We start from the raw sequence: 17,067 nt of genomic DNA, 5'->3' as shown, positions 1-17,067 counted from the left end.
GAAATGACGTGTCCAAGGTCATTACCCTCATCCATTTGGGACAAATTGGGACTATCCAATTCTTTACTTAGGGCTCTTTCCAGCACACACCAGTTCTGCATGAACAGATTTTGTTAAGCAGGAAAAAGATCATTTTTTGTGAACTTAACACTGCTTATGAAAGTTTAGGATCAGTGCCAATCTCATTTTCAGTGTGAAGTATAACGCATATCTGGGGATTTGGAGACATATCACTATCAACCTATCGCCCCCTGAATCTCCTTCTCAGAGCTGCACCTACGTGGGAGTGAGCATGAGCAAGAGCACTTGGGTTCAGCTGGGATAAAGAACACCGGCACCAGACTCAAATTTCACAGGTCGTAGAAAGACTACGGATAAGCAACTTCTTTTGTGTGCCAAATTTTTAAAAATGAGGAATTGTAAGGACAAAGTAAATTGATTTCTTTAGTTAGTGAGGTGACCAAAATCTCTAATAAAGTCCATAACCACTTTTTGCAGTGGTTGCCTAGAAATCCATTTTTTCTTTTATGTTGTGAAACCAAGAAAAATTAGTTTATTTCCCTGTGTGAAATTACAGGTCAAATTACACCCTGGAAAAGAAGTAAGTGCAACAGCAGCTTTCTTTTCATCACTGGAGAGGCAGAGCTCCACACGAACTCTATGTTGCCTTTATATCATACTTTACAATGGTGAGGAAAGAGCTTTCCGAGTAGCCTCCAAGGAATCTACCCTTTATAAAACAATTAAATATGATGGGTTATTTATCAGTTGAATATTATTGTTAAGTTTGGAAAACTCATAAAGCAGAGTTCTCATTTGCTAGCATTTTCTCCTCTGATGAAACAAAGTAACTCAAAACAACCATAGGCACTCCCATGAGTGTGTGTGCCCACAGGCATGTGTGCAAGTGAATTTGTAGCTGCTTAGCATACTAAAAACTTGCAATGATTTGGTAGGTCTATGATATTTCTTCTTAGCTGTTTCTCATAAAAGAGTATTCAAAACTGCCTCTCACCTCTAGTTCAGTTTGTGTGGCATTATCAAAATTTAGTTAGGCCTGAGTTTTCAGGACTTTAATAAGGTCAAGCAGTTAGACAAACAATGATTAATTTATAGAAAAGCCACGTGGAAGAGAGTGAACATGGTGTTATAATGTAGCAAGAAGGATAATGCAAAATAATAATAATAATAATAATAATAATTAAAATTATGCTTTCTTACAAACTCAACATAGTGAATTTGTAAATGAATTACCATATTTTTCGCTTCATAAGACACACCTGACCATAAGACGCACCTAAGGTTTTAAGGAGGAAAATAAGAAAAAAAAAATTATGAACCAAATGGTATATTAAAATATTTAATAAAACATACCATAATAATATTTCAACAATGTAAACTCATCAGGAGTATTAACAACCATTAGCACTGTTATTAACAAATGAGAAGAGACTTTAATATTCAAATACTAAGGCCCTGTATCAGACGGAGCTCCAGTACTTGGAGCGAATGGCCTCATCCTCATCCACTGCGGTCTGCAGCATGCTCAGGCGTCCAGCCTATCTGAATGGAAGGGCTTGAGAGCATGATTTAGCAGCGAAGATGCGGCGTAAAACCCCTGGAAAAGGTGAGTGTTTATGGGAGATCTAGGGGATAGTAAATCTGATGGCCCTAGAATCTTTTAGATTCCAGCACTGGCCATTCAGGTTGTTGTTCTTTAATTCAGCATATTCCCTTACTACTGCACTAGGGAAAGTACAGCTATTTTTTACTCTAATGTCACTACATTGGTAAACTACCTGGATTACAGCTGGAATAAACTGATGGAGATGAGCAGCACAGCCTGCTCGGCTGCCACTGCTTTGCCTGTGCTCGCACTGGCATCCCAGCTCACTGAACATGCTTCATACCCTTAACTCTTCCTCTATCTGCCAGCCAGCCAGCCAGCCAATGAAATGCTTTTAGGCTGGCAACAAGTGAGGTCAGCACTTCACACAGAGCTCCAGCAGCTGCAGCACAGCCCTCCACCGCTGCAGCGCCCCTCTCACGTCTGCCCTGGATGATACCAGTTGAATGGGCCCAAATACATCACTAGCCTTCCCTCCACCACTGCATGCAACTATGGAAACTGGAACCAGAAGTTCACTCAGCAGATGCCGGGGTTCCAGCAGTTCAGAAGTTCACTCAGCTGTTCACTCACGCATGCCGCCGTGGCAGGTATGATTATGCTCCTGCTGGCACTCAGTCTACATATGTTTACTGGTATAGCACTCCACAGCAGCTAAAGAAAATGAACATTCACTTTATAAGATGCACAGGCATTTTCACCTCCACTTTTGGGGGAAAAGAAGTGCATGTTATGGAACAAAAAATACAGTATAATTCATCTGACAAAGCAAGGGGATATTTTATTCATCTTGTTTAAACATTTTGGTCAAAGTTTGGCTCAGCTATCTCAGGGCAATTAGAGTGGGGATAAGTCGGCTAACAGACCGCGAAATGTCCTTTTGCTTATTGGCGTGCATTTACCCCCTTCTTTCCATAAAACCAGCATGCCATTCTCAGACAGAGAAAGTACTTTCCTGACACGATCAGAATCTAACTTGTGACCTCTGGCATTCTCTCTGCGAAGCCACATCAGTTCTTGTATGGATGTTCTCATGTACTTTGTAAAACACTCCACATGCAATGGAAGCTGTAGCAGACAATGGAATGTATACTGAACATGGGCTTAAATACTGCTGGGTCAAACTGTCTCAAACATTTTAAATGGTATTTTTTAGTCAGTAGGTGCTTGTCTAGAGACTGTACATCAGCTTAAATATTTAATAAAAATGTATATAAAAAGAAATGTGTTCTCTTCTGTAATTGAAACTTTTTATAAAGTTTAGAAAAAAATACATATTGTTAAGGACAGCAAGTTCATGCATATGATAAAAAGAAATACTGTTTTTTATTATTATTTCTCCTGCTAGATTTTAGTACATCTAATCAAGACTTGTCTGGAATTATACAAAACAGTTGCACTTCCCAGAGGACAATTTTTGCCTAAAATAACCCAGAGGAACATTTGGAAATGTCCCAAATTGTACTTTCTATGTCAAATAAATCACAACTACTATTTTGTAATTTCAACCTATTAAAACATATTAGGAAATATGGCCTGTCACTCTTGGCAGAAGAACATGATTAAGCAGCTTGGTGAATAGAAAGAACAGATGCTGGGATACAAATCAGAAAACCCATTCATCTTCATGTTTCTGGGGGGCAATAAACATTTTGAGCATTTTAACTGGTAAGAATAGCTTTATGTTTTGGTTGTTTAGTGCATTTTGGGGTGTTTCACAGCTTTCTCTGATAATTTTAGGTTAGCTAATGTGAGAGACAATTGTGTACTGAATTGCCTGAAGTGTCTTTGCTGCCTCATTGCAAAATAATGCCTAACATTAGTGAAAAGAGAGAGTCCCCTACTGTTGTGTATCGCTGAATTATCCCTCATTTGGGAACTGAGTGATAATACTAGATGGTGAAATCTGGGTGCAGGAGCATGTCTGAATCATTAACATCACATGTTTCTTACACGTAACATATAAAAGAATGTTGGTTGAAAGATTAGATTATAATTCAATAGGTAGATGACTGTTTAGTATGTGTCATTTTCTATCCTTGGAAAGTCTTCCTTTTATGCTGTCCAGAACATCTGGCCCATGTTCTTTATTCTTTAAATATCATAGCAGAGATCACATCTGACAAGAATCCTTTCTTGGTCAGACCAAAACCAGAGATGATTGTTCTCTCCATGCAGCTATCTTGATGCCATATATATACTTTTATGTTGTGAATAAATACTCTTCTCAAGTTGTTTATATGCGTTTTCTCTTCTGTGATTGGAGAGAATTGCTTTTGGTCATAGAATAATGATTTCTATACTTTTGTATATTCTTTATCTGGTACAGGCTATGTAATAGTTTTTTCCCCCCTAAAATTAAGTAAGTGTGATGATAGGTAGATGGGTTGAAAAAAATAATGTGTTTGTACACGTGAATTTCCCAATATCTTTGAATAAATGTGATGTGTCACTAACATGAAATTAGTTGAATGTGACGTGGAAGCTCTGACTTATCCTTCAGTTCCTAAAGAAGAAGTCCTTCAAGACATGTTTTTTCCAAATCCTGAAAAATGAATATGAGTTTGCTAAACATATGAGGGGAGGGATGACATTTAGGGCAAGTGTCATTGCAAATGCAGAGTTACTGAGCTAAAAGTTGGTTTGATTTATCCAATATACTGAAGAGTAATTAAGTATTAGACTAACTGTAAGAAATGAGAATGTATATGCAGGCTAGATAGAAATAAGGCTTTTATCCCATGGCTGTGGGAAGGTTAAGCCAAAGGGAAATATTCATTTATTTCTATTTTTTAAGTGGAGAAGTGGTATGACCTGCATTTGATTTAGAAAAATCATAGAAGTTATATGGCAGATGGATTAGAATGGACATAAACCCATTAGCATGAGAAGATGGTAGGAAGTTTCACAAAAGGTGAAAAATTTATAGGATCTAAAGAGTAACCAGAGGGTAAAGGAGGGATAAATTGTGATGGAAGAAGACTTGATTTGGGATGGTAAACACACAATACTATCTAAAGATAATGTATTATAGAATTATATACCTGAAACATATATAACATTATTAACTAATGTCACACAAATAAATTCAACAAAAATTAATAAAGAAGTTTAAGCAAAATCTAATGATGACCACTGAATGCATGTGTGATAGAATGAAAAATTAGATTTAAAAATACACCAAGATTTCAATTGACTGAATATGTAATTATTTACATAGGGTAAAAATACTTATCTGTGTGCATCAAGTTTTTTGTTGTTAGTTTTTGTTATTTTAATTTAAAAAAGTATCATTAACTAATTTAAAAAATAAAAAAGTGGGTCGCCCTGGCCGGTTGGCTCAGTGGTAGAGCGTCAACCTGGAGTGCGGAAGTCCCAGGTTCGATTCCCGGCCAGGGTACACAGGAGAGGCGCCCATCCTCTTCTCCACCCCTCCCCCTCTACTTCCTCTCTGACTCTCTCTTCCCCTCCCGCAGCGAGGCTCCATTGGAGCAAAGATGGCCCGGGTACTGGGGATGGCTCCTTGGTCTCTGCCCCAGGCGCTAGAGTGGCTCTGGTCGCGACAGAGCAACACCCTGAAGGGGCAGAGCATTGCCCCCTGGTGAGCAGAGCGTTGCCCCCTGGTGGGCGTGCTGAGTGGATCCCGGTCGGGCACATGCGGGAGTCTGTCTGACTGTCTCTCCCCGTTTCCAGCTTCAGAAAAATACAAAAAAAAAGGGGGGGTCAAAAATGGTAAAATGGTGCACAAGCTATAAAAATAGATTAAATTATGTTTCAGAAATACTAAATATTATTGAATTTGTAGGTGAAAATGTCCAGTAGGTATTATAAAATGGGTTTATTACATGGAAGTGTTATCAGATTAAAATTATAAATTTTGTACTTAGTGACCTATGGAGATAATAGGTGAAGAACTGGAAATAAATTAGTTTATGTGGTGAGTACAAAACAAACAAGAGAAGAAGATTAAGCTTAGAATTTAGGTATGAAGTTATTCTTAAGAAAAGAATAAAAATGAAAACACCAGCCAAAGTGAACACACCAGAAGAAAGCACATCAGTCAAATATGTTTGGTGATAGCAGAAAATTTGACATTAAGAGATTGCTTACAAGGTTTACAAGAGAAATGTAGTATAAGAATTCTCCATAGGGCATTTTTTATAAACCATAATTTAGTCTCTAGATAATTGTGCTGAATCATAAGGAGGCAAAAGAGTTCCTGTGTCTTTTCTCTAGGTAAACTTAGATCTTAGAACTATAAAATCACATCAAATGGACATTGCATATTTTCTTAGGCCAGTACTTAGACCCTCTAGATTTAATTACTCCCATGATGGGAAAGGAGAAATAAGAAATGCAAACCAGGGAAAAGAATGGGGCACAAGAGGTCTTAGATTTAATAATTCCAGATTCTCTAGTCTTTGAGTCTTATTTCATTAGTTTGATGTTATATAGCAACCATCCTTAGTTGGCATGAAAAAATCAATGAGTACTTACACTATATTTTTAGCCATTTGCTCATCTTTGTGCTATCTTTTGTTTTGTGCTTTAATAAATATACACACAAATCAACAAATGAAATCCCAACTTGTTCATTCAGTAAAACCCGTCATAAGAACATTTCTGTTTAACTTTTGTGCTCTTATATTTGGCCCCATGTGACCAATTAGATTTCTTTGCTCCAGTTAACAGGTAGTAAATATAGCCTGTATTTGGAATATTGCATAGAATTACCGAATTGACTTAGATGACATTTGAAATCATTAATTAACACTATCTGGATAAAAAACTATGGCAGTTGCATGGCTCAGGGTCAAAACTGAAAAAAAAGAAACTCATTTTAAATAATTTTTAAAAAGTAAAATTTAGTACATATTGTTGGTTAAAAAACCTGAGGGAATAGCAAGAAGCCAAAAAGAGGGTGTGTGTGTGGTAACCCAAATATTAGCAAAAGGAATAAAGCACTTCCACTCCGAGGGATACAGGGACAAAACAAGGACATGATGTTCCCAGAGCCGAGAGGCCAAGGTCATTTGGTGGAAGGAGAAACCAAGGTAGAGCTCTAAGATATGAGGTAAAGAAATGGGGGAGACCTTACCGCCATCAGGGACTGTTAAAGACTGAGGTGAGAGATGGGGACATTCTAAATTTTTTTTTGTCACCCAGCAATCTCCTTCCAGTGTCTGTAGTACTGAACAGTGCACAGCTAAAAATTGAGGTAAAACAGAATAAAGACCAATACAACAGTGTTTCTCAAAATATGATCTACAGAGAAACCATTAATCAACAACTGCTGAAAATGTAAATTTATTCTTTTTGAAATGTAAATTGCATTGCATTTTATTTAGTCCTTTGTATGTAGTTTCTTTCAGCATTATCATTATAAGTTTTGTCGACTTTTTTTAAGTAGTGGTAGAAATCATTTCATACTTATTGTTGCAATAGTATTTTTATATGATTATCCACAATTTACTTATCACTATATGTAGTTTATACATATAATTTTATATGTATATACCTATATACACAATTTATATATACATATACATGTATATAATTTAATTATTAATTCAAATAAAAACTAATTGTTATAGCCTTGATAGTCTTCCCCTGTTGTGCACTCAGCAAAAATCTGTAATATTTTAATAGGCAAAAAAATTAAAAATTCAACAACTATACAGGAAAGCTAGTGATTCAGTGAAGCGAAGAGCCTAAAACAAAGTTCTGAATGCAGTTCACAGTAACCTATTGCTAAATCATAAGTTGTTTTTTCTGTGTCTTTAAATTTCAAAAAAGATGTCTGACCACATTTGAAACATTGTCATTTATCAAAGAAAATAATAATAAAAATGCAATTTGAAAGGCCTAACTGGAGGGCAGAAATAGCCTCAAAAATAGACTAACCCTAATTTTGCTAGTGCAAAATTATTTCCTAAGAAGAAAATGTTTGCCTTAAAACACAAGGAAAGTCAGCTAGAATTTCCAAGCCACAAATTGTCAATTTTTAAAATTTGTCTTCAAAAAATTAATTAACATATTCATAATAAAGTAAAAAAAGTTATATAGAAAATAAGTTATTGCATAGTATCGAAGAACCACCCTTAGAGTTTTTAAAAGGGGACAGATGAAGAGTTTTTTAAAAGCCATTTGTAATATGAGAGTGCACTGAAGAGAAGGAGAAAGAGAGAGCGAGGAGTAAAAAGATTCAGCTGGGCTGCACTTAGGCATCAGTGATGGGCAATGCGTAGCCCTCACGCTAACATGGCACACAGGCTGATTATACAGAGAAGTATCAGTCAGTGTGCTTCTCTCACCCCTACATTTTTTTTTCAGAGACAGAGAGAGAGTCAGAGAGAGGGATAGACAGGGACAGATAGGAATGGAGAGATGAGAAGCATCAATCATCAGTTTTTCGTTGCGATATTGCAACACCTTAGTTGTTCATTGATTGCTTTCTCATATGTGCCTTGACTGTGGGCCTTCAGCAGACCGAGTGACCCATTGCTCGAGCCAGCAACCTTGGGCTCAAGCTGGTGAGCTTTTCCTCAAACCAGATGAGCCCACGCTCAAGCTGGCGACCTCGGGGTCTCGAACCTGGGTCTTCCGCATTCCAGTCTGACTCTCTAACCACTGCGCCACCACCTGGTCAGACCCCCCCCCCCCTTATTCCCACTTTTCATCCCTGATTATTTCCATGTGTTTTCTCAGGTGTCTCTGACAACATTATAAAACATGAAGATAGCATATAAGTGTGCAAAAACCTCAACTCTAATAGAACATCACAGACTGAGTCAAAAGCCTCTGAAAAAATGCTCAACATCTTACTCTATGTTTTAATTAAAGTTGAACTTAGAGACATTATAAAGTTAAACTTTAGAATAAGGCTTAGAATTCCAAGTAGGTTTCCTCCCAAAATCTACTCTAAGCTCAAGCTCAGTCCACTCCAAAAGGTAACACACACACACACACACACACACACACACACATATTGCATTCATTATATGCATGCCCTTATTTCATCCTTGAGTATGTTTCAAATACTTATTTCAATGAATATTCTCTTTATACTGTCATGAGCATGAGTTATTTTTCTCTGCTGAATTAGTTATCAACTATGTTTACATTTTCTCTTGAGAATTTTTATATGTACTTGATAATTGCTATTTATTTATGCTCATGTACAAGTCCTTTGATAGAAGTCTAAACCAACTGTCCCCAAGTGTAGACACATGAGATTTAATCTTCTTTTTGTTAGTACTCTTGGGCGATGGAACTTGAATTCTTCAACACCAATTTTAACTGATTGTTCTCTAGGCTTGCGCAGAACTGTGGTCTTGTGACTTCAGCTCACATCACTTCTACCTTTAATTCCCTGATTTGTAGATGACACAGATTTTTTGTTCTTAGTTTATTTCCTTGATTTTGAGGACCACATCCAAGTTTCTTACTTTTTTAAAGAAAAATTTCAAAAAAGTTTTCTTCTTTTCTTTTTTTTGTTTTGTTTTATTTTAATATGTGCATGTTTACACATGCCTTTTTCCTCCTGTGTGCTTTTTTAATTGTCTCTTAAAATTCAAAATAATTTTCTCTCAGAGTGTTATTACATTGTGAGGTAGTGACAGTTTGAAGTCTGATGTTATTCTGATTTCTAATCCAATTCTCTGAATTGTTTTCATGTTGTAGTTTCATAAGCATTGTTTTAAGTATTTAATTTTATTTTTTGTTCTTTTATTTTTATGATCTGATTAAACTTTCTGAAGATAAAAACAAAATATGATATCTGGTGGTAGCTGGCCAATGTTGATGTTTTTATTGATTTCCATTCACTGAAGAAGCACGAGATAGTAGAGAACATAGTAGAAGCAGTTATAATAGACTTATGAGTTTTTTTAACTTTTCTATTGATGAGAGAAAGAGAGAGAGAGAGAGAGAGAGAGAGAGAGAGAGGAAGAAGCATCAACCCACTGATTCATTTAGTTGTTTCATTTAGTTGCGTACTCATTGATTGCTTCTCTTATGTGCCTTGACCAGCATCAAACCCGTGACCTTTGGCATGCTGAGTTGTTGCTTTATCTATTAAGCCACCTGGCCAGGGCCATAGATCTTTATGTCTGTAAATGGACTCATCTCTTCTTGAATCCAGCTTGTAATGAACATTTTTGTTGTTTTTTTAAAACTTCAAATGTCACAGAATCTTCAATTGTGAATGATAAGTGGTACACGTTTGCATGTTTTATGAGTTCTTTATGAAGCTGGAACCCAATATTTTTGCAAAGAGACTGTTAATGATGCCGTCTGGAGCTGTACCTGTGGTCTTACCAATGACAATATCAGTGATCATAAGATTTCTTTATTATATTAAAAGGGCATAGTCTCAGGCTTTTCCCTGAATATTTATATTCATTTGGGGAAATACATTTCTAAAAAATTGTTGTGTTCTTTTTTAAACAAACACATTAAATAGTAGTTCACACTTTTAAGAAAAATTATGAAGAAACTTTATTAGTACAAGAAACCAAAAAGATTGTATTATTCAGAAGTAGCCACAACACAGACAAAGGATCCAGGCTGGTGGTGAGTGTCAGAAACAAGGCATCTCTCAGCCTCCCCCAAAGATAGCTTGCACATTCTCAAAACTGATCTTCGAATCAGTAAGAGGCTGTTTTAATATGAAAGTAACCAGCAGAAACCTAATATTGATTTTTTTTCTTTATTCCAGTTTTCCCTTGAACATGTTCTTCTGCTAGACTCTACGTAATGTCACCTCACGAAATTGATACAAACATCCTTCTCAAGGCCCCTATTGTATGTACTGCAGGAGGTGCCTCATGGTCATTTAACATCAACCTCCACCAACAGAGATTGCCTCTCCATGAAAATGCCTATCTACATTTTATTGTAGAATTCCATTATTGCTCCTTTGAATGTCTGTCTCCACACAAGGTTTTTTTTTGTTTGTTTATTTGTTTGTTTTATTTTTACAGAGACAGAGAGTCAGAGATAGGGACAGAGAGGAAGGGAGAGAGATGAGAAGCATCAATTCTTCATTGCGACACTTTAGTTGTTCATTGATTGATTTCTCATATGTGCCTTGACTGGTGGGGGGGGGGGCTACAGCAGAGCAAGTGAGTGACCCCTTGCTCAAGCCAGCAAACTTGGGCTCAAGCCAGTGACCTTGGGCTTCAAGCCAGTGACTTTTGGTCTCAAGCCAGAGAACATGGGGTCATGTCTATGATCCCGCACTCAATCTAGTGAGTCTGTGATCAAGACAGATGAGCCCATACTCAAGCCGGCAACTTTAGGGTTTTGAACCTGGGCCCTCCATATTCCAGTCTGATGCTCTAACCACTGTGCCACCACCTAGTCAAGCTCCACATGAGATTTTTATTCTCCTGTGCTTCATAGTTTCGCAGTGTTTGCTGAGAGAATGGGTAGATAGATAGTGGCTGACTGAATGAATGAAGCTTTTATCGCCTGTAATCCCTGGAGTTTAAATAAGTTTACAAAATTTGCTAGTTTTTATAAAAAAAAAATTTATTTTTCAATTACGGTTGCTGTGCATATCATAAGTACAGAGAATATTTTGACAGTTCCTAGATGGGAGGAAGAGAGATGAGTAAAAAAGGTGAGAGGATTCAGAAGTACAAAGTGGTGTATAGTCAAAAATATTAGAATAGCTATGCATGGTGTTAGATGTGTATTAGATTTATTAGAGTGACAACTTTATAGGTTACATAAATGTCTAGAATTTTCTATTTTTAAACAGGACTCTAAAATAACAGAGCTCAGGACACAAAAAAAATTAGTAAGAAAGAAATCAAGATTTTTAATACTAGGTTTCCAATGTTGTTATTATAATAGTACTGTTGACCTTTAAATAAAACCCTTTATATAAAACAGATAAAAGGAAAATGAAAAATGGATCTCCAATTGTTTGAAACTTATGCCTTTACTTTAGGACCAAGAGTACCTTTAAATAACCAAATTTATGCAATTCAGTTTGTGAACCATCAAACTAACTTGCACCCAAGATGGTAAGCTCAGAGGACATCCATTCAGAGGTGTTGTACAGCTTTAGTGACCTTCCTGACTCTTCTCATACTGTGGGGGACCGAATAAATAAACGGGGTATTTTTGCTATCCAGACAGAGTTGCTGGGCCCAACCCCCACCTCACCTGCCTAGTTAACAAAGGGCTATACCTGATTGTCTCTTGTCCCACCCATGTTCTCCGGAAGAGGCTGGAAGCTAGTTTCTTATTGGTGTAAAGTTAGATTTGGATAGTATGGTGGGAGTTGTCTTTGAGTTGTCTTGGAAACAATTGAATTGCTAATGAAACATGTTTTTTCCCTGAATAAAGACGGATGTGCTTCTGGGGGCCGCCATTGCATCGGCTCAGGAGCAGTAGAGACTGTTCATCATGCCGTCCTCCCGAACCCATCTGTATGTATATATCTTTAATTCTCTATCATTTATTCAATTTCATACCTTTTCCCATTCGAGACCCCGTGATAGACTCGTTGTGGCTGGACTGCGACACCATACACGCTTAAGCTCTGACATTGCTGAGGACTCTTCACCCACTGCAGGTTCCTTTATGCCCCATATTTATCAACCTATCCTCAAAATCAACAGAGATGAAAGGCTGGAGGCTGGTTCTTTGAAGTTCAGCATTAGGTCAGCTTGTTAGCTGGTACTACTATGATTCTGTGGATTAGTTTTGATTGTTAGGTTCTTGTTTTATTTCTTGTCCCCACAATGTCTTACTGTTTTATAGTCCAAGGAATGGGTAATCCTCTCTCAGTTCATTCACAATGCAATACAGCAATTCTGAGGCAGGATTTCTACTTAGATCTTTACAATACAACTTGAAGTATGGATTCTATTTGCTAGTCTCAGGTTGGGCGCAGTGTAATAACCTGATGTGCTCACTGCTCTGTGTAGAAAGCTCAACTCCTGGGACTCCTAGATATTGTCTTGCCCCTGGTACTGCTTAGGTACCAGCTGCTGACATTTTTTTGGTTTGATCCATTCTATAAGACTGAAATTCACACTGTTGGGCCCAGTAGGGTTACCAAGGAAAAAAGAAAGCCAAATGTAAAGTAAACTGTTATTGCCAATGCCAGTTTGGTTAGGGCTAGTTGTACTTACCTGAGTTTACTAGACTAGGAGCCAGGAACTGTGGATTCTCTTTCAATTCTTCTATTAGGTAAGATGTGATATTGACAAAATTACTTCTCTGAGAATTGAGTTCTGTATGTGTACACTGGGTCTGCTAGACTATGTGAACTCTAATATTCTTATAATGGTCACTAACATATCTGATATCTTAGGATTTTACTATTGTACCATCGAAAATAAGGACATTGTGTTCTTCACCTTTCTTCCATTTTTTGCTACAAAAGCTATCTTAAATGTTTCTACTTGTGTTCTTAGATTGGATTGCTATACCCACTGGCGGCTGTGAGAGTGACTTCCTAGTGACACAGAGGTACGTGTACTCCACAGCATCTTGCCTCACTTCAGAGCCCCACATTCATGAGGTTGACCAGTTAGTCTCCAAGCTCATCATATCTCGAGCTTTCCCTGCATTATCAAATGTTTTTAGGTCTTCATCACACCAGAAAGGCCAGCAAACACATAGTCCTCCTGGAGATCACTGCCACCATTAAAGAGTAAACACTACTTGGAAATTACACTAAGCCATTTACAGCCTCCAAAAATATATTAATGTATCAAAACTGTACAATATTTTTTTTTTGTATTTTTCTGAAGTTGGAAACGGGGAGGCAGTTAGACAGACTCCCGCATGCAACCGACCGGTATCCATCCAGCATGCCCACCAGGGGGCAATGCTCTGCCTATCTGGGGCGTGGCTCTGTTGCAACCAGAGCTATTCTAGTGCCTGAGGCAGAGGCCACAGAGCCATCCTCAGCACCCATGCCAACTTTGCTCCAACGGAGCCTTGGCTGCGGGAGGGGAAGAGAGAGACAGAGAGGAAGGAGAGGGGGAGGGGTGGAGAAGCAGATGGGCGCTTCTCCTGTGTGCCCTGGCCAGGAATCGAACCCGGACCTCCTGCATGCCAGGCCGACGCTCTACCACTGAGCCAACCAGCCAGGGCCCAAATCTGTACAATAATTTATGAGATATTTTATTTTCCTCATTTTTTAGATGAGGTTTTAAAGTCACAGAGAGTTAAGTATATATAGGTAAAGTTCACAGAGCTAGTAAGAGGCAGGACTGGGACTGAACGCGCAGCTACCCATCACCTGTCCTTACAAACCCTGCACTGTGGTAGGGCACTGATGGGGGGCTAGAGGAAGGCTCCTTGTAAATAACTGCTAACGGGCACATCCACCTGATCTCTGCTGCTTCTTTCCCTGCCCTTCCCCCTCTTCTGTCTGAAGTCTTTTTTTGAGTTCAGTAAAATCTCTATGCTGTCAGATTATTGGTTTGATTTCTGCAAAAATCCATTTTCTCAAAAAGAAGTTTAGTGAAGCAAATCTTAAATTCTAAATGTCATGCCTGCCAATTAGCACTCTGACCTTTACGAAGCCACTCACCTGCTCTGGGTCTCAGTTTGTTTCTCTAAGGCCTCTAAGGTTTGCTGCAGCCCAGTGATTTTTTTGATGATGTGAACAAAAGAACTTGACATTTAGCATTTAACAGGAAGGGTTTGCATGTTAGCAGCTTATGAAATGATTTGTAAGGAATATTTAATCCTTTGCAAATGAATAACTAAATTTGAGCATACAGTGATAGGCTTAAAATAAAATGAGTTTTAAATATGTGTATACCTTAGTGATAGTTGGCATTCTTAGAGAAATTATTCAATACATTTTATTTTTGCTTTTATTGATTGATTTTTGGGGAGATGGAGGAAGGGGAGGGAGAAAAAGAGAGAGAGAGAGAAAGATAGAAGCATTCATTCGTTGCTCCACTTAGTAGTGTATTTATTGGTCACATTCCATATGTGCCCTGTCCAGGGATAAACTTGCAACCTTGGTGTTTGGGGACAATGCAATAACCACTGAGCAAACAGGCCAGGGCTACTTTTTCCTTAATTGGTAAAAGAATGAATGCATGTGCTGATGGAGTCAATTAATAAAATAAACATTGTCAAGTTTAGTAAAACCTATGACCCTTATAAATTCATTAACATGCTGTTCTAAACAAGATCAGCCCAAGGACCCTTGTCATTGCACCTGGGACAGGCCAGATTTTGTCAGTGGCATTCTCTGCTACTGATTTCCCCTTTCTCACCTTTGCTCTAAAACAGCCTTTTATTTTATCATCTATCTATCATCTATCACCGATTTACTTATTTATTCGTTCAGGTCATGGATATCTGGAGAAGCAGAATGCTTATTGCTCCCTAGATCACGTACAAGGTTGTTTTGTGAATTGATTCAGGCAGCGTGTCCTGCCAACACATGTTCCCCTCTCCTGGAAGGACCTCCATCTCGGCAGCTATGCTGTGGCATCCTGCTCATTTGTTAAACCCTGCGGACAATCAGCGGGGTGCTGTTGGGGGCTGTGCCCTGTTTCTTTCCACTTCACTCTCCATGCCTCCTCTCATGCCTGGTATATATTAATCATGAGAGAAATGTTGCTTAAACTTTATAACAAATGAGGTAATAGGGGTTAAAAAATGTTAGCTGCAAAAACTCTTCATTCATTATTCACTTCAGAAACTATAAAAGCTCCACCGGGACCACGTTTTCTGAAACATCTGCTGGCATACCACAGGGGAGTCATTGCACCCTGGCATCTCTACCAGAAATTCTTCTTCAGTCACTGTTACTCCCTAAGAGTGTCTTTCCTCAAACAGTTCTTTGCGGCCATGAAGTCAAGTCCTTTGATACATTGCATATATGGGTCCTGGAGCTGCCCAGTACGGCCTTGGGCAGATCCTTTCACTGCCCCGTGTGCAATTACCCAAACTTGCTTTTCACTTCTTGCAAGTTTTTGTTACATACCTTTCCTCTGTTTCCACTGCTACCATCTTAATCAATATGAATTACTACAACCTGGGCCCTTTCATCTTTCTCTAGATAATCGTGTTCTTACCATGACTGTTAGGATTTGCTTTGTGTTATGTGATACTAAGGTATATAATTTATGTTCTGATTGCAAGATATTTGAAAAAATATTTGAGAAACAATTTGGACATATATAATTGACTTTCCTGTATTATATTAATAAATTTGAACAGCTTATAGTAATAATGATATTGCCAGAAAAAGGGAAATAAGACCCTTGGGAGAAAAGGAAACAGAGTTCTAGAGGTTTCTCCAGTCCCATCATCTCTAGAAAAAGCCATTTTAAATAATTGTTTCAGGCTGAATATTTTTCCCCCACACAAATTCATATGGTATAAGCTGTCCCCTAATGTGACCATATTTGGTGATAAAGCTTTCGGGAAGTGATTAGGTCATAAGGGTAAAGCTCTCATGAATGGAATTAATTCCCTTATAATAAAGATCCCAAAAAACTCACTGCTTTTCTCTTATGTGAGGTCACAGCAAAAGACAGCTGATTCTGAACCAGACATTGCTTCTCTTGGTGCTTTGATATTGTACTCCCTAGTCCCAGAACAAAGAAATAAATGTGTGTTGTTTATAAGCAACACAGTCTAGAACATTTTTGTTATGGCAGAAAACTAAGAAAAAACTGGTACCAAGAGTACAGGAGCTGCTGTAACATACCTAAAAATGTGGAAGTGGCTTTGGAGTTAGGTAATGGGCAGAGGGTGAAAGAGTTTGGGGCTGCGTGCTAGAAAATTGTCTACATTGCTGTAAATAGACCACTGAGGACAATACTAGTGAGCACTCAGAAAGAAAAGAGAAGAGCTGTACAGAAATTGTAAAGGCCATTCTGATGAGGTCTTGCAAGGAGATAAAGAGCATGGTATTAGACAATGGAGAAGAATCAATCTTTGTTATAAATTGGAAAATAACTTGGCTCAATTTTGCTGTGTTGAGTATGAGATGGTTCAGTTTTCTTCTACTTTCAGGATTCTCTCTGTCTTTGTGTTTTTGATTACAAGAAATTTTGTTTACAATGTACCTCAGACCTCTCTTTGAGTTTCTTCCTTAAACTTGAAAGTGTGAATACACATCTTTCTTCAAATTTGGAAAGTTTTGGCCACATTTATTCCTGTACTTTTTGTGTCCCTTCCTCTCTATTCCCATTCTATAGACTGTCATAATGTGTATGTCATACACATGATGGTGTCACAAAAGTCTGTTCATTTTTATTATTTCCTTTCCTCAGACTGAATTATTTAAATTATCTTGTATTCACATTTCCTTATTGAATTCTGCCTGCTCATATCTGCCACTGAACTCCTTTCATGAATTTTTATTTTTAGTTATTATATTTTCCAGTTGCAGAATTTTTGTTTTGTTCCTTATTATAATTTCCATCTCTTTATGGATA

Source organism: Saccopteryx leptura, chromosome 3, assembly GCF_036850995.1.
Source record: "Saccopteryx leptura isolate mSacLep1 chromosome 3, mSacLep1_pri_phased_curated, whole genome shotgun sequence".
Taxonomy (NCBI): Eukaryota; Metazoa; Chordata; class Mammalia; order Chiroptera; family Emballonuridae; genus Saccopteryx; species Saccopteryx leptura.
The sequence above is the reverse complement of the archived record's forward strand: the minus strand, read 5'-3'. Positions refer to the sequence as shown.